We start from the raw sequence: 18,399 nt of genomic DNA, 5'->3' as shown, positions 1-18,399 counted from the left end.
CATTGGTCTATTTAAAAGCTTCTGGGTTTTATATGAGAAAGTTGAGCTCAGGTAGGCTAAGGACTCTTAAAAGAATTCTATACCAATATTTTATCAGTTAGATGAGGAAAATGAAGCTGAAACAAGTCAAATTCACACACTGACTTAGTTCCAGAGTTTTGGAATTTTAGGCTTGCAGCCCCAAACTTCTTATCCATATTTACTTAGTTTAATGAGATGGATACCAAGTCTTTAAATGAAATCAGAAGCTGTGGGAAGGAAATCATCTGGACCATAGTTTAGAAGATGAACAGTTATGTAAGGGATGAACTGAAACAGGCTGAGTAGGTGATACAATCACAATTTCACTATTCTACCATCCTACCCTTCAGGTGTCTCTTAAACCTTCCTCTTTCTCATCCTCAGTCCTTGATGCTGTCATTTATTTTTTAAAACTAACCACCCTCGCAGGTTTATAGCACTTCTTTATGACAAATACTTCTGTGATTTTTATTTTTTATTTTGCATTTTCTTCCAAAATTGATGATAGCAAGCCTCATGCACAGGGAGGCAGTTGGCATACACCTGGGGAAACTTGGATTCTCATAACTGTCTATACAGTCCTTCAAGTGGACAAGACATGGCACATCTCCTGATGCTTTGTGTCATTGTGTGTATCTCTCAGTTCTGTCATTTGCAACTGCCTTCCACCCATCTCCTGGATTGGTTTCCCCCATATTCTTTGGTTTTGTGGGGCATTGCCTTGAAAGCACCCCATGGAATGCTTAGTTTCTGCATTTAAAGGACAGTGGCACATCTTGCTAGTCAGCCCATTTGGTATAGGGTAGCATTACTTTCACACTGAATTAAAGCAAAGCAGTAAGCAACACTAGAGAAGTTCATTTCTCTAGCGATGATAAAAATAAGAAAATTACAAAGCAAAAAACAATTTAAGTTTTCTATTATATTGAAATATGAGAAGACAAGCACTGCTGTTGATTGCTGAGGGTAGGGCTCTCTTCCATTCACTAATTTTGCTTTCAGGACTAGGCAGATCTGCAGCATACTCTGTGCTCTTGCCTGCAATATAATGCTGAGAATTTGAGAAACTCTTCCCCTAGCTAGCTGTTCTGATTTTAAAAATGTGACTGCCATGGTTTCTTCCTTTGGTTAGATGCCAAGGAAAGTTTCTGCACCTCTTTATCTGAGAGTCATGACTTTCATGCTTATTCCAATAAATTTTAAAGAGTTTAACAAGTTTTGAGCACTCCTTTGCAGCATGCTGGTTGCATCTGTCAACTGAACAATTACATTTAGAGGGCAGAACAATGGCTCTGTGGGGCCCTGCAAAGCATTTAGTGTTCTTCTTTATAATCATGCAGCCACTGAGTGCACAGCAGTTTGCATCACTGGCGGCGTGGCGGGACAAGACCAGCGGCGGCGGGCGGGAAAACCCATACTTGTTACAAATGGCAACCACGTGGCTAGTAAAAACTTACACTTACAATTTAACAAAAGCTTTAAAAAGGGTTTTAGAAGCAACAGGACAGAGACAATCAAGGTTTCTTGGTATCAGCATTTTTCTCAGTTGAACTCTGCTTTGCTAGAGACAAGCAGATATTCGCTCGGCTCCTTTAAGGGAAGATTCCTGACTCAGCATAAGCGGCAAAAAACCGCACAGCTTTTAAATAACTCTGCTAACAATTTATTGGTGTGTATGAGAGAGGGCAATGGCAGTGACCACATCTCCAAGCCGGGCAGCATGCTTTCTGTGTGGCAGCGCAGACCAAGGCGTTGAGCACAGCTTTCCGTGCTGGCGGTAAAAGTACCTGCCTCCATCTTTGGTAAACCGCGGCTGACACAGCTATGACTTTCATTTTAGCAATGTTGTTGTTTACCAGATAAAAGACTTGTGGCCAGACGAAGATAAAGATTTACAGTAAAGACAGATTCACATTAAGAAAAACCTCTAAAGGTTTACAGTGTGTTTTAAAATATACGTAGACATGAAAAGAAAAATGGTTTTAAAGAGACAAAGAGGAACTGGGTGTTGTAGCACACGCCTTTAATCCCAGCACTCAGGAGACAGAGGCAAGCAGATCTCTGTGATTTGCAAAGTAAACCTGGTATGCAGAGTAAATTCCAGGACAGATAAGAGTTACACAGTGAAACCCTATGTCAAAAAATAAAAAAATAAAAGTAAAATAAACAGAGTAATAATAAAGCCACGTAAAAATGAAAAGCTCAGAGAAAGTCTGGTTACTGTATGCTATTGTGTTGTCTCTGCATTGTTTGACTGCTGAGAAAATAACAACTGATAAAGGAAATGCTGCTGGATTAATTCAATTTATATATTTTAAAAATGCTTTGACTCCAACATCTAAGTTCAAGGACAAGTTACTGGGGAAAAGGATTTCTATTTTTGTTTCCACAGAAAATAAAAAGCTGTGGATTCCTTCCAGACTTATGTAGTTTGATCAAGCCAGACCCCCTGAAACAGAGGACCAGGTGATCCTTCATTCAAAATAGCTGAACAAAGCAGCCTTGCAGACTACAGCCAAGATTTCTGTGTCTTCTCATGATCCCCCATGACAGCGCCCCCTGTCAGCAGGAAGTAGTTTGGAAAGAACGACGCCCAAATTCCCAAATATTGTTTATAAATGTTTGTTTTCATTTAAATGGACTTGGTTATAAATGGTTAATGATCACAACCAATATCTTTTTAAAGGTAAAAAGGGAATTATGGTATAGATATGAATACTTTGTTTTGGAATGGATTTTCATTTATTGATACAATTTAAGGTCAATTTTGTGATATATATATTTCTCCTCTTGTTTAAGTATTGTTTAGAAATGTAATGTATAATTCAATACAGATTATAGTTAGTATCTATGATAGTCAGATATAGTTAAGTTAGTTAAGTTTTCTAGATATACAGAGATGTATTTGAGATGAATAGGCATTCTTCAAACATTTCAAAGACCTACAGAATATGGCATTTAAAATGGTTTAGGGTTTTCGTGACAGTGAGACATAATTGCTCTTGGCAATACCACCTGCAACAGAAAGGAAGATGGACATTGAAGAAACTTGTTATGGAGTTTGCTTTCAATATGGCAAGACTAGCCATGTGGACAAGATACTGCTCTTGTCTGGACTGTTTGACTTTGTGCTATATAAACTGGATATGCAGGACCCATAGAAAAGCGATTGCTGATTCAAGATGGACATTGCTATAGAGTTCCTGCTTCATGGAAGAGTCTGCCAGACAGTCTGCAGGACACAAAGGAAAGTGACTGACAAACTGCCAATACAAGAAGACAGTTTAAAGTTTCCTGCTTTGCTGAAGAGTCTGCCAGACACACTATGGCCTATGGGCTGAAGATGGAATATTACAGAAGAACTTCAGGTGACTGACAAAGGCAAGATGTCTCTGTCATTTGTAGAGTTTATATATTATCCTTCTGTGGTCTTTGATGGAGTTGAAGACAGATAGTTATGGTATAGACTTTAGACACACAAAGATAGAATAGATGATGGAATATTTTCTTAAATCTTGCTAAATGTTAATGGGCTAAATAATGTTAACTGTGATTCTTATTTGATAACTGTTATGTAATATATTTTGCGATGTTAAGGTTAAAACCCTTCTTTTTATTTAGACAGAAAAGAGAAGATGATGGGAGATGTCATTCTGTATATGTTTCTCATACTGGTTAATAATAAAGCACTGTTGGCCAATAGGAAAGGAAGATAGGAGGGACTAGGAGACAAGGAGGAAATGGAAGTAGGAAGGAGGGGTCAAGATGGAGAGTCAGGAGAGAGCAGTATGCGGCAGCCGGCTCCCGGTAAGAAGAACACGTGGACACACATAGATTAACACAAATGGGTTAATAACTAAGGCAGAGCTAGCCGATAAGAAACTAGTACCTGGCCAACAGTATAATATCAAATACAGAGTCTCTGTGTGTTATTTGGGGCTGGCGCAGCAGTGGGACAATACCAGGCGGAGGGTGGAAAAACCATACCCCTTACACTGGCATGTTTTCATACTTTCCCAGGTGACTTTGACAGTCATCCAGAGTTGAAAACTAGCTGAGTAAAGTATAATTTCCAGTATTTTAAGTATAGTTTTGCTTTTAGGGACCATGCAGTCTCTTTGGGGATATAGGACTTTTAGAAACACCACTCCTGTTTTTAATCCCCTTATTCAGCAAAGACAACATAACTACCATAAAGCCCAGACTAGACAAATCATGAAGGAGTGGGCAAGAAAACAGGCATTTTAAGTTGAAGGTTAACACAAACCTAAGCTCAGAGGTTGAATATGTAAGGTATATGTCACGTATGCATTGGTAATAAGAGAATAATGAAATTAGGTGAGCTCTCACAGGATCTTGGGCTCAGATATTTGCATTTGAGCTGTTTACCTGAACAAGTTATTTAATTTCTCTGCGCCTTTATTTTCAGGCCTACCAAAGGTAGGACAGTAGTTCTTGCAGGGATGTATTTCAGTTTTATTACTATGAATAAAATGTTTGAGGCAAGTTCAAATTATAAAGAAAAGTGGTCCATTTAACTCAGTTTCAGAGGTGCAAGAGCACAGTGCTACCTTTGTCCCAGCCCCAGGAGGCTGCTCTTGGCTGAATTGCTCATGGTGGGAGTGCATGAGAGAATGATATCTTGTCTCAGAAGCAGGAAGCCAGAGGGGCTAGAGCACTGCTTCTGATTGCATTCTCCAGTTGATGTAAAGACTTCTCACTTGCTTCCCTTAAGTCTTTCACATAATCATTGCCACACTGTGCTATGCTTCCAACACAGAAACCTTTGGGAATAAATTTAAAGATGTCCAAACCCTTGAACATATTGTTTGGAAACAGTAAGGTAGGGCATATACAGATACTCCATAAACTAGAGTCTTACTCATCCAAGAGGGAACACTGAAAGTTCTAGATCAGAGGAATGAAATATCAAAGTGTTAGGTATTCTTTTTATTTATTTAGGAATGATAGAAATAGCTGAAATAAATGATCACCATGTCTTTATCATTCATGTGAACAGCAGAGTCCACCATTCATAAAGATCAGCCCACCTGTCCATCATGGCAACTGCAAAAGCCATACCTGAAGGAGCAGAAGGTGAGGACCCATGTTTACCTACTTCATGTATAGAACAAGACACTTTTGATGTTTTCAAGAGTTTTCCCCTCTGATTTAATTACCCCCACAGCAAGCCATGTGCCTGTTCTCTATCCACCAGAAAAGACTCAACATGTTATTCACTCGATGATGGGGAATGTTCTGTTCTGTATATATACTTATCTTATTGGTCAATGAATAAAACACTAATTGGTCAGGCAGGATGATAGGACTAGGAGACAAGGAGGATTCTGGGAAGTGTAGGCAGAGAGGAGTCCTCATGTGATCCCAGGAAGAGATGTAGCTGGGCAGAAGCAGCATATAAGCAGGGACAAACAGGGAATTACTCCCTTCTTTGCAGAGACACTGAACAGTCGAGATGTAGGACTCAAAGGAATAAGAGGTCTGGACCCTTTTTCCAGTAAGATAAGACCATGTGGAAATACTTGGATAGAAATGAGTTAATATATAAGACAGAGTTAGCCAATAAGAAACCATAGCCAATGGCCAACAGCTTTATAATATATATATATATATATATATATATATATATATATATATATATATATAAATGTGTGTGTGTGTGTGTGTGTGTGTGTGTGTGTGTCTGTGTGTTATTTTGGGACTGATGCGACTCTGGGACCAGGCTGGCAGGAAAGAAGTACACATAACCACTAGAGCTGTGAGAACAATCACTACTTGAAACATGTCTGGTGAAACTTAAGTGTGCCATGAGTAACAACTGATATTTTCATCTGTTTAGAAAGTGACTTTTTCTATACGTGCATTGGTTTTTAACCTATTAAATACATGTTTATTATAGCCAAAGGTTGTCTTTTAAAATAAAGCTTAGCAGGAGCTTAAATGTAGAAAACCAGAGTTTGCACTACTCTGGCTGAAAGAGGAGGGACTCCCATGGCTCATGAAATAATGAAGTACAGAATTAAAGCCATTGCTCGAATTGGCATACAACTCAATGTGTTATTTCTCTGGAGACATTTCTGTTTTAAAATTTTTCTACAGCAATCCAATAGAAAGCTTTAACTCTTTAAAGGGAAATTCTTGTGTGATAAGTTGATTAGTGGTAGTTTATGCTGTTCACTACTATAGTATATTTTCTATTAAATGTCATATATATATATATATATATATATATATATATATATATATATATTATATTAGCTAGAAAACAGTTAGCATCCAATTTGAGCAATTTAGCACCAAAAAGAGCATAGTACTTAGTGGGTACTTAACAAGTATGTGCTGAATCAAGTTACATTCATTGTTTCATTGTTCCTGATTTTTTTTTCTTACACATTTTTGTTCTTTACTTTTTGAGACAGCATTTTGCTATGTAGTGCAGGCTGGCCTCAAACTCTTGTTTGCTTTGGCTTCCTGAATGCTGGGATTACAGTCATGTGCCAACATGCTTAGCTTGAGTGTGCCTTTTATAAATCCTCTATTTACTGGGACTATACTTGTGAGATGGTCTCACCCATATGACCATAAATCTTTGATTATCTTCTTAACAAAGTTTTGCAAAGCTTTTCTGGAAAATGAAGTCTTTGACTGGGAAGGGGTGAAACCTTCTGAATGCAGCAAGTTATATACTACGGTTTTGAAAAATACATGTTTTCAAGGCCCTAGGACCTTTCAGATGCATAAGAGGCTTGTTCTGTGACTGTAATTGAGAGATGGCTCATCCCTTGTCACAGTTTCTCTGACTGGATTATCTTTTCGTAGCTCAGTTTAGAGGCTTACTCAGCAGAAACATTAAAGCAGTCAGAGAGACATCACACTATTAGCATTCAACCCAGTCTATATGAAGAATGAGTCTTTTTAAAGACTATTTATAAAATTATTTTATGTGACTCCAAACATTTGGAATCCGAGGTGTGTATATATCCCTTTCTTTGGAAATACTATTTGCAGTCATGTTTCATGTTAGTTTTTGTTACCATTTAAATCTCTAAATTTTAGTTTATTGTAAAATATTGTTATTGCTTATAATAATTTGTTATTTAGTTTTGGGTTTTAGTAACAGAGAATCTCAAAGATGACATTTTATTGTCTGTGGACATATTAACACATTAATTTTCGATAAAATATCTATCACTAAGCAGCTGATTTAAATTAAATTAGAAGGTTGTTCATCTTTTTGCTATTAAAAAAACAAGAATTGATGAATGAAATTAACTATCCAAACATGGACAGGAAAAAATTTAGTGCAGTTACAGCAATTCAATAATAACAGCAATAACAATTGCCCAATGGGAAAACTTATGTGTTGGTTCTTGTAGCTAAATGTTCTGTGATAAGATCTAAATCAACTCCCTAAACAGCTTTCTTGGACCAAGGCTTGAGAAAATAAAATAAGATTCATAAACAAACTGAATTAAAATATAGTAGGAATGTGGCTTCTTCAAAATTACTCTGTATGTTATGGGTCTGTGTTTTTAAATGTGATTAATTATAGAAGTCAGAATGTAGAAGGAACAGCAGTGGCAGCTTCATAATACCAGTTATTATGTGCACTTAGATATACAAAAACTTCATCTTTATACCCTCACCCTTTTGTATCAAAGAAGTAGGAAGCTCAAACATTAACTGGATAGAACCTTACTATCAGAGTTAACTGTTCAAATCTTTAAACTCACTTATTGAATATAGACCTACTTTTGAAGCTGATAAGAATTTAAAAAAATAACTCTAGCTCAACTTTTCCCATTGTGTTAAGTTCTGAAATTTCTTATGCTGCCATGGTAATTTAACCCTTCAAAGCTAAATTCAGTTATGGCAGAAATCAAAAGAGCTGACTCAGCACATTTGGTGACACTGAGGGCCAGCTTGAAGTCAACATGTATGTGCAGAAGACCTCAGGGAACCCCAGCAAAGCTACATCAGGATCCATGGGAAGTCATTGCATGGTGGCCTTGGTGGTGCACTCTGCTGCTTTATGAGCAAATGTGGGCCTTGTTTCATTACACTATCTCAAGGCCTAGTCATAAGGGTAGGCAGTGGCAGGACATCAGAGTAATCCCAAGAGGCCATTAGGGTAGCCAGAATGCATGGTTCAAAAGAGATAATGTGACACTATCGAACATGGAAAGATCAGGTACGCTGAGGTCAACAAATGCACATCTAGGAAGAAAATGATATCTGGGGAATTTAACTCCTCTGTCAAAAGCTAATTTTTAGTTACGAGGGGGGAAGTTGGAATGCCAGCACATTAAATGACAACAAAGTGCAGGCTTATAGGCCTAGAATGAAAGTGTCAATAAAATGTATTCTAGGAGCATGAGTAGCCTCAGAGGAGTCTGTGGTACTCAGAGGGAATGTGTGATATCGAGAGAAGCAGCAGCTGTGTAGAAAAGGAGCCCATGCAGAACCCCAGCAGAGCCCTTTGTGGCTTTTTTACCCCTGCCCCCAGGCCTCTGTATCTCAGCGATTTCTCTGTGACTGACTACTGGGTCACCTCTGAAATGTTGGCTGAAATGAACATGTTATAGTTTATGCAAGGACATATTTTCAGCAAAAAGACAGTGACTCAAGATTATGTTATTTTTCATGCAACTGGTGATGGTTCTTATTAGTAGTAATTGTAAAGGAATACCACATTCTCACAGGACAGTTTGTCCTCTTATTGATACAAATGTGGAACCTTAAGGTCTGAGTAAATTGCTAGGAACATATCTCTTATGGATATGTTGGTTTTCTGTAAAATCACTGGTCACTGGGTAAATATACTTTAATTTTATAAAAGTTTTCATCCTCTTGCATGTTTATTCCATTTATCCATAGCTTTGGAAACTATGGAAATTTAACTACCCTTAGGAAGGACTGTCATAGAATGAGAAAAAGGATTAGCCTTGGAGCCACACTGGAAATAGCAGCCTATTGCCATTCCTTCAAGAAGAAGGTGCTTGGCTAGAGACCCCATCAAAACAGAATTTTATTTTTAGTTGTAATTTCATGAAACTGGCAATTTTATGCTCTGTAGTCTATGTGAGGACAGCACTCTTAGGGCTCTAGACTGGGCTATCAGTGTTTGCTCTGTCTTTACCAGACACACTCCAGGGACATGGGCATGGAACTCAACAAGCATTTTCTTCTTTTTAATTGAAAAGAGAAAAATGCCACAAACAATGGTCATTAGATATACAGACACCCTTGGGTGCAGGATGACTTCATGGCATTTCCATGTATAGCAGGGAAGGAAGAGAGTGGCGGACAAGAAGCAGGTGATGTTCTTAAGGATTGCAGGAACAACTGTGCTATTTACTCAACAGGATACCTATAGTCTCTTCCTTTCCTAACCAATACTTTGAGAGGAGACTACTGTCTGTTTGTCCCTTTCCTGTCTTTGTAAGCTTTGCGGGGGCTCCTCTCTTTAGAACTTGATTATACGAGCTCCTGGTAGCCCATAACTGCACATACAAATAGCAACATGGTGTTTGGGGCATGCATGCAAGAACAGTTTTGATTTTTCCTCTAACTCTCAACCACATTGTTATTAATATAAAATGTATGTGCAATGAAAAGCAGGAATCTTAGGTTTGCATTCATTCATGAGTTAACACAATCATAAAAGCCTCATCAATCGAGGTTCCCATGAGGGTGTAGAATAGTGCAATCATCTCAGATATTTCTTTCATGTCCCTCCTTAAGACTTCTCACTCAATCTGCCCCAGCAGAAAATTCTTTGTTGTTTCGTTCCTACCATAGATTATACTATCAGTTCTAGGGTGCCCTATAAGGCGAACCATGTGGTATGTTCTATCCATGTAGGTTACTTTTAACTAGGCATGCAGTTTTTAAGACCCACCCCCATTCTGTGCAGATTACTAATTTGGTTCTTTCTTCTCCCTGCCTTCCTGTCTCTTTTCCCTCCCTCTCTCCCTCCCTGCCTCCCTCCTCCCTTCTTTCTTTTCTTTCTTCTTCGTTTGATGTCTAACAGCTTCATTGTTTAAGACAATCCATTTCTAAATTCTCTTATTGATACATAGCTGAACTTTTTCCAATTTGACTTACAAGCAAGTTGCTGTAAGCAGTCTTATTAATATCTTTTATGAAGATGTTTTCATTTTCTGTAGTGCATATTTGGAAGTAAAAATTGCTTTTCCAAGCTGCTTACCCCATTTTGTATTGTATTTCCACCAGTAACATGGGAGGTTCGAGTGCTTTCACAGGCTTCCCACTATTCCACAGTCTTTAATTTTACTAACTCAAGTGGTGTGAAGGCATTTCATATCTTTTCATTTTGGATAGAGCAAATTCTTTAAAATTGTTTAAAATCTGAGTGGATGTAAAGAAGAGAGAGGAAATCTTGATTTTAAACCATATGAAGAAGATGGAATTATACAGAGAGCCCACTGGACAGATGGGAAGCTAATTTGGATAGATACTACTTTTAAATTGTATGGAGTCCAGGCTAAGAGGAAGAAACTGGGAAATGCTTATTAATACCAGAATAAGCTAATTGTAGAGGACATACTTAAGAATGGACTCTTGGACTAGAATGCATGAGATGTTGTACACATGTATGTGCCAGAGAGTTTGTATGTAGCTCTGGTTAAAGGACATTATATAATTTAGAAAAATGGAGATGGATAAGCACTATCCTTGCAACACTACAGGCCATTAGGTATGAATATTTCTTATTTCTATGCTAGCCCTACACATTTATTGAGATATTTTATTTTGTAATTGTTACTTCATTGACAGCTTATAAAATTTAAATACACTCTGAGAAATGTATAGTAATATACATTAGACAACAGGGTAAAAGTTTATACTCTTTATGCCCCAAACATATTTTACCAATTTTTGTAATATTATATTCAAAGAATTTTTAAGGCTGATATTGATATATTTTATATTTTACCCTGGCCATTAGAAGTTGGGTTTTCTTTTTAAATAGCAGATACTACATAAAAGAACATTATATTGATTTTTTGAATATAATTGTAAAGACTATTTAGAATATTTGTATAGAGCCCTGCAAAACTCACAACTGTCCTCAAAATTTTATCATTTCATCTACCTTCAGCACCTTGATTAAGGAAGTATAAGTAATTACTTTAACCAGAATTTGAGAGACTGAGGCAGGAGGATTGCAAATTACAAGCCTGCCTGAGACCATATCTCAGAAACCAAACAAAGAGTTTTTATATAAAAATGTATTTTTGTTTCTATTTTAGGTCCTGTATTAGAAAACACCCAGCAAGACTTTTTGCAGGAAGCAAAATCTCTTATTGCCCAACATTACAAGAGAATAAATGAGGTAGTGCTTTGCATAGCTTAACATGTTTTATTCATAAAATGAGTAAGTAATTTTGAATACTGCACTGGTTATCACAAAGGAGTTTATGGACACTAGTATGCGATAGCTCTGAGTCAGGAAGAGAATGACACCATCAGTAGCTTTTATAAAAACTGATGATTCAGATGACATATGAAAATAAGATTTCTTTTACTTAAAATATTTGATGTTATGTACATATTTAGTCCGCACATTTGATATTATTTTTAATGGTGCTAACATTTATTTGAATTTACCTTAATTAAATATCCCTCTAACAATACTAAAAAAAAATTGTAGATGTTTTTCTTCGGTTGCCTCAACATGACTCGAGTGCCTGTGTCTTCTCCTATGTCACTTTGCATTAGAGTTCTCTTGCCAGCCAATAGGTCCTGGAGGGCATACTGTCTTTTCTGGATGTTGCATCTCCAGCAATAAGCATTGTGCCTGGTTCAACAAGTATCTGCTGAGTGGTAGTCAGTTGTGAGGTTTCAGAAAAGGTGAAAGGGAAATGGTGTTACAGACAGATGAGGGTCACAGTTTGGAGGAAAGGCCTTGCAGAGCAGGTGGTTAAGACTGGGCAACCATTGTGACAAGTGGATCTTTGGGCACACAGGGGAGGAAGGGGACCTCAAGGATGCTTTGCTGTGTGTCTGCTTTCTTTTCAAATAGAATTTTAAACAGAATTTTAATGGTGCTTCTTTTTTTGTTGAAAATAAAATTGTGCTTTTAGCTCTTTTGATGAACCTTCTGACTGACAATGGGTAGTGTTAGCTAGATAATCAATATTATTTACAAATAATGCAATTTTTCTCTAAAAATTTAAATTATTTTTAAATTATATTTGCTTCAGAGTAGTAGGCAAGGTATATAGGATAAATGTATTCAGGATTAGATGCATACCTTGGAAATCCTACCTGCTTTAAGAATTACATGTAATTTTGACAACCACTATTTCCCTATTATTTTATCTGGCAAAAATAATACTTATACCAAAATCTTATTACATCTTGAGTTGGTAATTGTTAGAACCAACAATTTGAATTTTTGTAAACAGTCCTATCTGTCTGTAGGGCAGATATTGTATGTACAATCACATTTCAGAGATTGGGAGCTATATTAGTTTTTCACAACTTATGTTGGTCAAAATTAAGAAACAAGCTATTAAACACATCTGAAAAACTATATCCTATTATCAATATGGTTTCCATGACAGCACAATTCCATGTATGTTGAGTGATTTCCAGGTTAGCAGAGAAAGACTTGGGAATATTATTGGCAATTAAGAGTTCTCAAAGGTGGTTAAAAATAATTAAATTTGAAAGTTATTTTAAAATAGACTCTGAACCTGCAGTTTTTTATTTTTGAGATCATAATTTAATGATGACATTTCTTCCTTCTCTTTCCTCCCTTGAAACCCTTCCTTCCATATGCTCTTCCCTGTTCCTCTTCAAATGCTTTCTTTTCCTTTCTTTCTTCTTCTTTTGTTATTGTATGCATGTATGTCCCTACATATATATTCCTAAATATAACCTGTTCAGTCTGCATAATGCTGCTTGTATGTATGTTTTCAGGGCTGACCATTTGTGTGCCTGCATTCTAAAATATATCTTTATTATTATTATTTATTTATTTTTCTTATTTTACATATCTATCCCAGTTCCCTCTCCCTCCCTCCTTCCCTTGCTCCCACCCTTCCATGTCCCCTGACCATCCCTCCCTCCCTCTCACTCCACATGTAGGATGATGCCTTCTGGAAGGGGTCATCTAAATCTATCAAGTCATTTGGAGTAGGGACTAGGCCCTCCCTCCTGCCTCTAGGTTAAGGGAGTATCCTTCCATGAGGAATGTGCTCCCAAAGTCCTTTTGTGCACCACAATCTTCAAAGACATTAGAATTAAAATATATCTATTGAGGCAGAAGTTACTATTTTACAATTCACTATCTTTTGAAGTGGACTTTAACAGTCACTCTTGGGAATGGCTTTAGACTGTGGGCTTAACTGATAACTGCCATGCATATTGCAGTAAATGTCTTCTACAGCAAGACACTTTGGAAAACGTAGTCAGTGAAGACATGATTTTATCTTGACAAAATTAACTCTCAAAATTTACTATGTGATTATACTAAATAATTAATATTAAAACTTTTTGTTTTATTTACAGAATAAATCTCAAGGTTCTTCTATAAACGTTTTTAAAAATAAACACCAAAAACCAAAAACAGGCAAGTTCATACCTTTTGAGATTAAGAGTAGGGAAATCCTTGATGTAGTTCAAGAACATCGCATGGTCCTGAGAAGCATTAGCTATCCCAAGGAGACTTCCAAATGTACACCTTTAGAGGAGGACTCACGGCAGATGGCCTTCACAGAGCCCCACATTCCGAACATAAAAGAGAAGTATCAGCCTGTAGATCTTTTCAAAAAAGGTAAGCTTTCAATGGAGATGAGAAAAATCAGAAACCAACACTGGAACTGTTTACTTTTTGTGAGCTTGAAGTGAGAGTTCCAGGTTCACATAATACCTAGAACTATAAATTTTAGCAATGAAAACAAGAGGATGACCAGTGGCACATCCAATCTTTGGTCCCCTGGAAACTGGCAGGAGCATTCTGATGGGGAAGGGGAACATGGGAACCAGAACTGGCTCCTGAGTTTTCTATCCAGTAGCATTTTTTTTTTATAGTACAGATGGTCCAAGAATGTTTATTTTCCTGGTGCTAATCAGCTTGGGTTCCATTGAGAGAGATGGCTAGGGGAGGTAGCCTCTTCCTAACAGAATTCCCAGATTGTTGAGGTTTCTGAGAGGCAAACATTAGTAAAACTGTATTTGCTAATCCAATTAAAAAGTGGGGTACAGAAAATAGAGAATTCTCAATAGAGGAATCTAAAAATAGCTGAAAGACACTTAAGGAAGTAGTTAACATCCTTAACCATCTGGGAAATACAAATCAAAACAACTCTGAAATACCATCTTACTCCTGTCAGAATGACTAAAGTAAAAAAAACACCAAGGACAGTTTATGCTGGAGAGGATGTGGAGAAAGGGGTATACTCCTCCACTGCTGGTGGGAATGCAAACTTGTACAACTACTTTGGAAATCAGAATGACAATTCCTCAGGAAAATGGGAATCAGTATACCAAAAGATCCAGCAATTCCACTCTTAGGCATATATCCAAAAGATGTACATTCATGCAACAAGGACATCTGTTCAACTATGTTCATAGCAGCATTATTTGTAATAGCCCGTACTTGGAATCAACCTAAATGCCCCTCAAGTGAAGAATGGATGGAGAAAATATGGTACATTTACATGATGGAGTACTACTCAGCAGAAAAATACAAAAACAAAAACAAAAAAAAAAAAAACAAAAACAAAAAAAGCAATGGAATCTTGAAATTTGCATGCAAATGTATGGAACTAGAAGAAACCATTCTGAGTGAAGTAACCCAGTCACAAAAAGACAAACTGGGTATGTACTCACCCATATATGGTTTTTAGACATGGATCAAAGGATTGCCAGCCTATAAACCACACTGCCAGAACAACTAGGAAACAAGCAGGATCCTACAAGAGACATACATCATCCCCTGGAGAAAGGAAAGGGACAAGATCTCCCAAGCAAATTGGGAGCATGGTGCGGGGGAGAGTTAGGAGGGGGGGGAGGAAGAGGAGGGGAGAGATGGGCATGAGGGAGCATAAACATAGAGTCAGGAAAGAATAGAGGAGAACAAGAAATGAGATCCCATAATAGAGGGAGCCATTATTGGCTTTAAAAGAAATCTGTTACTAGGAACATGTCCAGAGATCTACAAGGATGACCCCAACTAACAATTTAAGCAATCCTGCCTGGAGAGGCTACCTTAAATGCCCTTCCCTGATAATGAGATTGATGACTACCTTATATGCCATCCTAGAGCCCTCATCTAGGAGCTGATAGAAGCAGAAGCAGACACCCACAGCCAAACACTGAGCTGAACTCCTGCAATCCAGTTGCAGAGAGGGAGGAGTGATGAACAAAGGGGTCAAGACCAGGCTGGTGAAATGCATAGAAACAGCTGACCTTAACAAGGGGGAACTCATGGACCCCAGACTGATAACTGGGAAAACATCCTAGGACCAACCCAGACCTTCTGAATGTGGGTGTCAGTTAGGAGGCCTGGGAAGTCTATGGGGCCTCTGGTAGTGGATCAGTATTTATCCCTAGCATATTAGTGGACTTTGGGAGCCCATTCCACATAGAGGGATACTTTCTCAGTATAGACACATGGGGGAGGGCCTAGACCCTGCTCCAAGTGATATGACAGACTTTGAAGAACTTACCCTCCCTGAGGAGCAGAGAGGGGATAGGATGTGTGGTTGGTGGGAGGCAGGGGAAGAGGGGGAGGGAGAGAAAATTGGGATTCACATGTAAAAAAAGCTTGTTTCTAATTAAAAAACAAAAACAAACAAAAAACACAAAACTGTATTTGCTCCCAGAAGCACAGGAAGGTGGAAGACTCAGTTCCTTTTAAGCAATGTTGATACCTTTTTCTTCATAGTAACAGTTTACATAAATGGCCTCACAACACATTTCTAATTACAGGTGTGAAATCCTATTCACTTATGTATTTCTAAATTATTTACTAAGTCATTCATCTGTTTGTAGTTTTTTATTAAAAATAGTTTTTTTTGATAGAATATATATATATATATATATATATCTCATAATGTTTTTCAGCAGAGTTGCCTGAGGAGGCTGCCTGAGGTGGCTGCCTAAAAATTAGTCCTAGTATCAGACCTAAGTTAGAGCAGTGAAGTGTATTGTCTGGTAAAGGTGCATCTGATTGTATTCTTATGAACATTAGTCCTGAGTGATTTGCCTTAATACAAGTGATCTTTAGCAGATGAGAACAGAGGAAAACAAACTCTGTATACTACACTCCCTTCTTGGGTATTCATCAATCATTAATATATTAAAATCTCAGAAAATCACGGCAGTAATTTGCTTATTTTTATTCTCAATTTAGCTGTCCAAGAATACCCCTGTCTTAGTTACTTTTCAATTGCTTTGGTAAAACACCATGACCAAGGCAACTTGTAGAAGAAAGCATTTGATTTGGGTATATGGTTTCAGAGGCTTTGAGTCCATGGCCATCATATCATATTGGAGAATGTGGCAGCAGGCAGGCAGGAATACCACTGGAATAGTAGCTGAAAACCTAAGTTGATCCATAAGATGAGGGAGACATTGGAAATGGATCTGGGCTTTTGAAATCTCAAAGCTCACTCCCAGTGACATGTCTTTTCACTAGGGCCACATGTACTAATCCTTCCTAAACAGTTTCAACAGCTGGGAACCAAATATTCAACTGCATGAGCCTGCAGTGCCATTGTTCTCATTCAAACACCACACCCTTACCTCCTTTTTCACAGACTGGGCCTGTCAGTCCTTGAAGCTTTTGTTTATTTAAATATATGCCAGTAAATTCCAAATTAAAGGACTATAAGATGAATAGTTTTTAAAAATTAATAGGAAAAGTGGAGACAAAAAGATTTTAAGGTTTGTAAACTAGAAAACTAAGCAGGTATCATTGAGTTGAGAAAAGAATTCAGAGTATTCTATAATCTGTTTCTGTTGCTACAGAATACCTGAGTAATGTGTGTGTGTATGTACGACATGAATTTATTTTATACAGTTATAGAGGCTTTGAAAACAGAAATGTAATATTTAATTAAGGCTTTGGCCCTGCTTTCTAGGTGGTAATCCATATGCTGCATTATCTGGAGGGAATGAAAGCTATGTCCTCACATGGTAGAAGCCCTTAAGACTTTATCACACCTCAAAAGACCCATACCTTGAGAATATCATATTAGATCTCAGGTTCAAAAATGTAAATTTTGGAGGGATGAGTTTTAAGATGTAGTACCAACAGGGTAGAACTTGTTGAGAGCAGGTTTTCCTGCCGGTCTGTCTCACTGCTGCTCTAGCCCTAAATAACACACAGAGATACTGTATTAGATATAAAGCTGTTAGCCTGTTACTAGCCTTTCTTATTGGCTAGCTCTGTCTTAAATATTAACCCATTTCTATTAATCTAAGTATTTCCATGTGGTCTTATCTTACCGGAGAGAGGGCCCAGAGGTCTGTTCTCTGAAGTCTCTATATGTTGACTCCTCCCTAGTCCTTCCTCTCTCTTCCTAGTCTCGTAGTCCCACCTATCTTGCTTTCCTATTAGCCAACAGTGCTTTATTCACTAACCAATATGAGAAACATATTTACAGAAAGACATCTCCCATCAAGAACACCTTTTAAATTTTCTTAGTTGTTTTACTTCTGTGAGGATGGCAACAGGAACTTAAATATCTGTTGATTATCAACATTTTGTTCAGAGATTCCGCATTTATACAAAGGCATGTATATATACAGAGACTATATAGGTGAAAAAAACTGGACCTGAATTATATTCTTGAAATGCTATTATACCAGGTAGATATCAGTTAAATAATCACAGCTGTAACAATTGAGTTAGACTGAACAGACGGCGATATTTGAGCAAAGGTTAAAGAAATGAGCACGATTAATTCAGATCAGCAGTAGGAGGCTCTAGGCAATGGAGCACACACACAAGGGCTTTTGATGTGGAAAATAAACCAAAATCTAAACCAACCACACAAAATAAACGAAGCTACAGTTTCAGCAGTGAACTGGCTTTTACTGACACAGATGTTAATATTAGATATTAATGTTAACCCATTTCTGCTGATCTATATATTTTCACGTGGTCTTATGTCGTCTTCTTACCGGGGAAAGGGGCCAGAGTCTCATCTCCCCAGTCTTTCCATCTTGACTCCTCCTTACTACTTCCTCTTTCCTCCTTGTCTCCTAGTCCCTCCTATCTTCCTTTCCTATTGGCCAACAGTGCTTTATTCATTAACCAGTATGAGAAACATATACAGAATGACATCTCCCATCAGGTTACTACCAAGTTATGTG

The sequence above is a fragment of the Phodopus roborovskii genome, unplaced genomic scaffold, assembly GCF_943737965.1.
Source record: "Phodopus roborovskii unplaced genomic scaffold, PHOROB, whole genome shotgun sequence".
NCBI classification, from domain to species: Eukaryota; Metazoa; Chordata; class Mammalia; order Rodentia; family Cricetidae; genus Phodopus; species Phodopus roborovskii.
The sequence above is the reverse complement of the archived record's forward strand: the minus strand, read 5'-3'. Positions refer to the sequence as shown.